We start from the raw sequence: 6,940 nt of genomic DNA on the forward strand, positions 1-6,940 counted from the left end.
ATGATATTCTAGAAAAACAGTACAAAACTGTAAAATACACAGTAAAATACTTTTATATTACAATTTTTTTTTTTTACAGTGTACTTTACATATGAGCTATATAAGAGAAGTGCTGGTAAGGCAGAAAACAATCCAGGGCAACATTTTAAATAGTACAGTCAGGTACATCTGCTGGTGCTTTTACTGGAAAAACATGCATTCAAATTCAGAACTGCCACAAATTAAAAAGTCTTAAGCTGGACCATCCCAGGATGCATAAAGATGCTACTGTACCCCATCTCTGGTCAAGGTACATGTTATACTTTGGAATAATACTTTTTTTGGACAGATCAACCACAGCTATCTTAAGGTTCAATCAATCAATCAATCAATCAATCAATCAATCAATCAATCAATTTATTTATAAGCACATTTAAAAACAACACAGATTGACCAAAGTGCTGCACATAGTAAAAAAGTAAAAAGTAGATCAAACACACACAAAGAACAAAACAAAACTCAGTCACAATTAAAAGCTAGAGAGTAAAAATGTGGTTGCCTCTAACACTGATTCTGACTTGACTTGCTCAGGTGTGTAGTTCAGCCTGTTTGCCTGTTTTTACTTTTTCTAGAGGAATGGTTCTCAACAGCATGTGGTGGGGTCGGCGGTCTATGTGTGTTTGTACTGTCTGGATCTGCACGGTGGCTCAAAATCTGATTGTATTTTTCTGCATTAATAATTCCATCAATTTTGAAAAGATCCCCTCAAAATCACTGACTGAAATGCAGACAGACCCCTCACCATATCTGCAGACACTCTTTGCTGTGTCCTCTCTCCCAAACTCCTCCATACATACTGAGTATAATTTGAACCAAAGTTTCAAATTTGGATTTATCACTTCATAAGACCTCTTGTTTATATATATTCTTTGATGAGATTTTTCCTGATTCTTAATGACATGACTCTCAGATGCTATAGAATCTTAGGCCTGCCACTTCTTCTTTTGTCCTCTACTGCACACCCATGATGAGATATGCCAAGTTTTTATCAAGAACCTCTTTGGGAATCATCTTGTGGGTGCTAAAATGCTATTTTATGCCTGTCAAATTCTGTTATTTTTAGCCTTAGAAAAAAAAAGAAAAAAGATTCAACTGAAGAAATGGGAACAAATTATGTGTTTTTGCATCAGGCTGCTAATAACATAAAAATAAAGTCTGTATCCTTGGAAGCAGGTTATAAAGAAATGATGCTGGCTTTTTCACAATACTGTATTTCCACTGACTGGGAAAAAATGCTAAAACATGGTTTGGGTTTTTTTGACTGGTGGATATATCACCAGATAATAGTTAGTGGTGGAAAAACGATGACAAGAACAGGGCAGTTTCTTTGCAGAAGGGGAAACTCCCATTTGTTGGACCAGATTTGCAGTCTGGAGTCCCATATCCACAGTCCAGCTAAAAGAGCATGTGGTGATATATTCAAATGCTAGTGAATAATCATTCCTTTACAACATAAAATGGATGAATAAGAAAATATAATGAAATTTAATTATTGTTTATGGAAATGCTGCTAAAAGTGCAATGGAATAAGACATCATCGGTAGCCAGTGGGACAGCCCCTGTTGGTTGGTTGGTTGACTACAGTTTTTTATGATGACCATTTTTTTTACATCAAAGCTCAAAACTCACTTGCTCGGCTTTATTTACTTTTAAGGCAATAGTAGAATATTTGGTATATAAACATTATGTAGGAGTAAGAACTTAATAATAGGTATTGATTTTTAAATAATTGGACATGAATAACTTGAGTTTATTATATAAAATGATACTACAGTATATTCCTGACTAACTAGGCAGCTCATTCTCTAGTCAAGGTTCTCTTTAAAGGTATGACACATTTTGGGATCAACTTGAAAGGAAGCCAGAAATGTAAAAGTGAGGTCAGAGGTCAAAGGTGACATGATATTTGGATGTAAATCATGTCTAATGTTTTAAAAATAAAAGGCATTTCATGAAAGTTTGACCTTATTTGACCTTGAAGAAGAGGTAAGAGAACCAAAGTAATGTGATATTTAAATTCCCAATATATCATTCCCTATATGCCTTATGCCTGTATGTTGTAATTACAAACTATGGGAGTAAGAATTAAATAGCTTTACATCTAATTAATATAGAATCATTTTGACCTTCGGATTAATCTGTTGACCTTGAAGGAGAGATAAGAAGTCAAACACTCATAGTTTTTAAGTTTAAGGCTTTTTGTCAATTTTTGACCAACAAATAGTTACGCTGCCCTTGAAGACCTTGGTGGAAATTTTAATGGAGTTTTAACATCACCCCACTCTACAAAGTTCACCAGAATTAATTCAGAACTTTTTGAAATCCCACACTTACAGACAGAATGAAACGCATGCGCACAAACACTACCAAAAACACAACCTCTCTGTCAGAAGTAACTGCTAACATTAATGGTGATTACATTCCATTTAGGGAGCAACTTCAAGGCCCCTGGTATGAACTGTTTATATAAAACTAGTAACTTAAAACACTGCACAAAACAGGAACAAGAAAAGTCTTCAGCAGTAACTCAGAAACACAAGACAACAAACTGGGGGGAAAGCAGTGGGCAGGGCAGAAAAATAGAAGGACACACAACTGGACAAAAACAGAGACACAGAGACAGGAAGGAAAAGCGCAGAAGATGCTTAATGTAAGTGACTTTTCAAAAGATGACAGGAAGTCACTGAAAAGAGAGAAAAAACAAAAAATACAAGCAAAGCACAAAAGTTGCAAGAAAAAAGTAACACTAGAAATAAAAATGAATTAATATAACAGAAACAGATATAAGTGTCCTTGGAGAAAAAAAATGGCTTTTGGTATGCTTTGACAATAAAAATACACGTGTTCCAAAGTGGGGTTTACCTGGCAGCTCTCAAGTGGAACTATAAAGTAAAAGCTGGAAAACAATTCCTCTCACTGTTTTTATCTGCTTTCTATTCCGGTGCTTCTGGCTGGCATGACTCAGAGAAATATTCACTTTTGAGTTTTGTGCCATCAGAGACACACGTGGGAAGGCTTTGTCTTGTGGGAAAGTGTGGAATGAGAGATCCGACCTCTGGGCTGGTGCCAGGTATTGCTCTGAGGAGGGTAGAAGCCAAGCAGTGTGCCTGGTGTTAGTAACACTGAGTCCAGTGCTGCCTGATGGATGAATCACAGTGAAATCCTTCCAGTCTTTGCTTCTGGCTTCATTCTGGGTCACAAGGAAGAGGTTTTCTATGAGGCTGTCTCTGTTTTGAGATATGTCATCACTCAAATGTGTGTAGACTATTTTTTTAACCAGCAGCATACACTTTCCCTTGAAAACCACCTGATAAATTTTCGCTTATATGGTGGGACATTGATAGACAGAATCACCACTGGACCTAACCCCACTAACTGCATGTCTTTAGACTGTGGGAGGAACCAGAGCACCCAAAGGGAGAACTCACACAGACAAAGGGAGAATATGCAAACTCCACACAGGAAGGGCCTGGCCAGATGGTGGTTTTGAACGGAGCACCTACTTGCTGCGAGGAAAGAGTGCTAACCACCACACCCCATTACCTATCTCAGATTTTAAGTCCTCAGTCTATAAAAAAACTTTTTTTGGGTGTGCTATTGTTCACTGTAACAGCGGTGTACACACAGTTCATTTTTAAGCAAACCACCATAAAGTGTGAGTACTTTGTTGGGTCACCATGTAAGTAAAGTAAAAAGTAAGTAAAATTTTATTTGCATAACACCTTTCAAGATAAAAATCACAAAGTGCTTCACAGAAAAGCTAAAACATAGCTAGAACAGCTGAAACACACATTAGCATTGAAGTCTGAGAGTTTTTATGACTAAACCAGACACCGCCAATAAAAGGGCCCAAAGTGTGGTTTGTTGTACTGGCTGGGGACAGGGGTGGATCTAGAAGGGTGGCAAGTGCCACCCTAAAATGATCCCTTGCCACCCCAAGTGCCACCCCAGTTTTGCATATGACAGTGTTGTTTATTAAAATAAGATAGCATTAACAGTTTGAGCGTAGTTACAGTCAACAGTGAATATAAATGCTAAAACTGAATATATTGCATAGTGTCCCCCCCTCCACCATTAACAAATTGTTCAGCCCATAGCAGGACCAGCTTTTTTCTTGTTTTCAGTAGCAAGCGATGCTTATGATTGTGCCAGAGCACATTTTGAACAACACCATGGGAATTACGGATTTTACACAGGTGTTTGGATGTTACACTCTGGAAATGGAAGGAAGGTGAGTGTTATTAACCCTCTGTGGTCCACGGACACGCTCCACCTCCAAATCACATGACTATTTTAAGCTGACATAGCAACAAGCTGCAGCCACGCTGAGTCTCTATTTCAGCCCACGTTGAAAGTTCGGACTTCAAAGTTTTTAAATTTTAATTACAGGCCAGTAAATCCAGAGTTATGATAATATATATAAGCCATGCTTTTTTCTAAATACTGTCGTCACGTTTTTGTGTGTGTGTGTTTCAAGCGTTTTCTAAGGACAGCGCGAAAACAGTAAAGAAGGGAAAAGAAGCCACCTCTTTCCTATCGGTGAAAAAATGCACCATGTCGACCAATTAAAAAAAAAGTCAACACGTAGGATTTGGTTGTTTAGGAAGAGGGGAGAGTTTTGGGAGTGACGGTAACGGCAGCGAGACAGAGCGAGCGAGTGAGAGAGAGAGAGAGTTTTTAGATGTGGGAGATTTGTGACGTTTAGTGTGTTGTGTTGTGTAGTTGTTCTGTTGTGTAGTCGTTTTGTTTTGTGTGTCAGTGAGGGCACTAATGAATGTCACAAAGGCACATTTGCAACGTAAACACTGTCACTAAGTAGAAAACCAGCGGAGTGATACACCTGCTGTTGTCAGGCCTGCAGGTTTATCCCTGTGCTGTTCTCCTCTGTCTTTTGGTGGAAAACCTTTTTTTTTTACTGGCACACATCATTTGTGGGGCATCTTATTGTGACACCTGATTGTTCTCTAGTTTTAGTTTTAGTAATATTTTTAAATGATTGTTGAAAATGAAAAAAAAAAAAAACGGCAGGTGTATTGGCTGCATTTTTAGATAAATAGCTGTATATGTTTACAAAATGTACATTTTATATTTGCATTTCAAGTTTTAAAAATTTACTCAACATGTCTGTGTGTTTTTTTTTACAGTAAAAAAATACTACTAGGGTTTAAAGTTCTTTGTGTGATTTCAGATCAGTAACACTATTGCAGTATGTCAGTGAAAAAAAACAACTAAATTCAGTTGAGCTGAAAAGAATGAAACCAAACAAGGCAAGGAGGAAAAAAATAAAATGAAACAATTTGAGGGTGAAATACAAACGTAAACTCAAAAGGAGTCAAAAATGGCCGGTGTTCCAGATCAACTGGCGTTTAGATCAACTGGCGTTTAGATCAACTGGCGTTGGTCGAATAGATGTGTGGCAGTCTTGCGTTTCAGGAGCAAATGTGTCATCTGTGACACTTGTGAGGTTATCTCAAACACACTCCGTCAGTCTTGATGCCGTTGAACAACAAAATGTTTAAAAATGTCGCGAGTTTACCTGGTGATATCCTCATGCGCGCCGCGATCGCGAAAACAGCAAACAATTAACACCACGCCGGTGCTGTTCACAGGGCAGCAAGAGTAAACGATCGGGAGAATCTTCTCGCACGTTTTATTTCTCCGGTTTCAGCGTTTTTGCTTCACAACTAAAGCGTGCAGTTTACTTTGTGCACTAACATGGACTCGAGTCAACCAGCTCCACCACTGGCCAAGTGCCACAGCCTACAGCCAGATCAACTTGTGACACACATCTGCAGCACGTTTGAATTCGTTTCATGCACAATACATTTGTAACTTTCAATTGTGTCTGTCTGCTCTAGTTGTGAAGCAAAAACGCTGAAACCGGAGAAATAAAACTTGCGAGGGGGATGATAACGACGACAAGATTCTCCCGATCGTTTACTCTTGCTGCCCGGTGAACAGCACCGGCGTGGTGTTAATTGTTTGCTGTTTTCGCAATCGCGTCACGCATGAGGATATCACCAGGTAAACTCGCGACATTTTTAAACATTTTGTTGTTCAACGGCATCAAGACTGACGGAGTGTGTTTGAGATAATCTCACAAGTGTCACAGATGACACATTTGGCGGGTTTTTTTGCTGGTTTGTCGGTAGCAGCTCCTGAAACGCAAGACTGCCACACATCTGTTTGACCAACGCCAGTTGATCTAAACGCCAGTTGATCTGGAACACCGGGTGTATTTCAGACCTCAGAGGGTTAATCCAACAAATCATGAAAAATTAGGTTTAAATTTTTGTTCATGACAGTGCAGATTTCTGACATTTTGTGTAATTTAAGCATCTAACAATGTGATTTGTTTTCTAACAAAAAACAGTGAAACTTAAGTTAGACCTGTGTTTGTAAATGAACCGCCCCATGTTGTGTAGCTTTCTGGATTTTATACTTATTGGGCTACATATTTATTTATTATACAGGCTACAGTACATAAGATCAAAACTCACATGTTTTATGTAACTAAAGTGTGTAATTATGTGGGCTACAGATGATAATTAAGTTATAGACTATATTTATATGAAAAATGTATATACTTACTGCATTTGAATCATTTTAACCATATGTAACCACCTGCATATGTGTTTGGGGGGGGGGGGGGGGTAGTTTTGATTTTGCCACCCCATTTGATTTCTTTGCCACCCTCATGCCACCCTAAGAAAATTTCTCTAGATCCGCCCCTGGCTGGGGATGCTGGTGAAGACATGGTGATTTTGATGCTAATAACAGGGGGAGCACGAATCTTGCTGAGGCAACTGAGAATGAAGATTATGGCAAAAGGACGAGCGTCACAACGTCCATGATGAGTGTAATCAGTTCCCCAGGTAGTGATGATGAAGACGACTGATTG

This window comes from Oreochromis niloticus, linkage group LG17, assembly GCF_001858045.2.
Source record: "Oreochromis niloticus isolate F11D_XX linkage group LG17, O_niloticus_UMD_NMBU, whole genome shotgun sequence".
NCBI lineage: Eukaryota > Metazoa > Chordata > Actinopteri > Cichliformes > Cichlidae > Oreochromis > Oreochromis niloticus.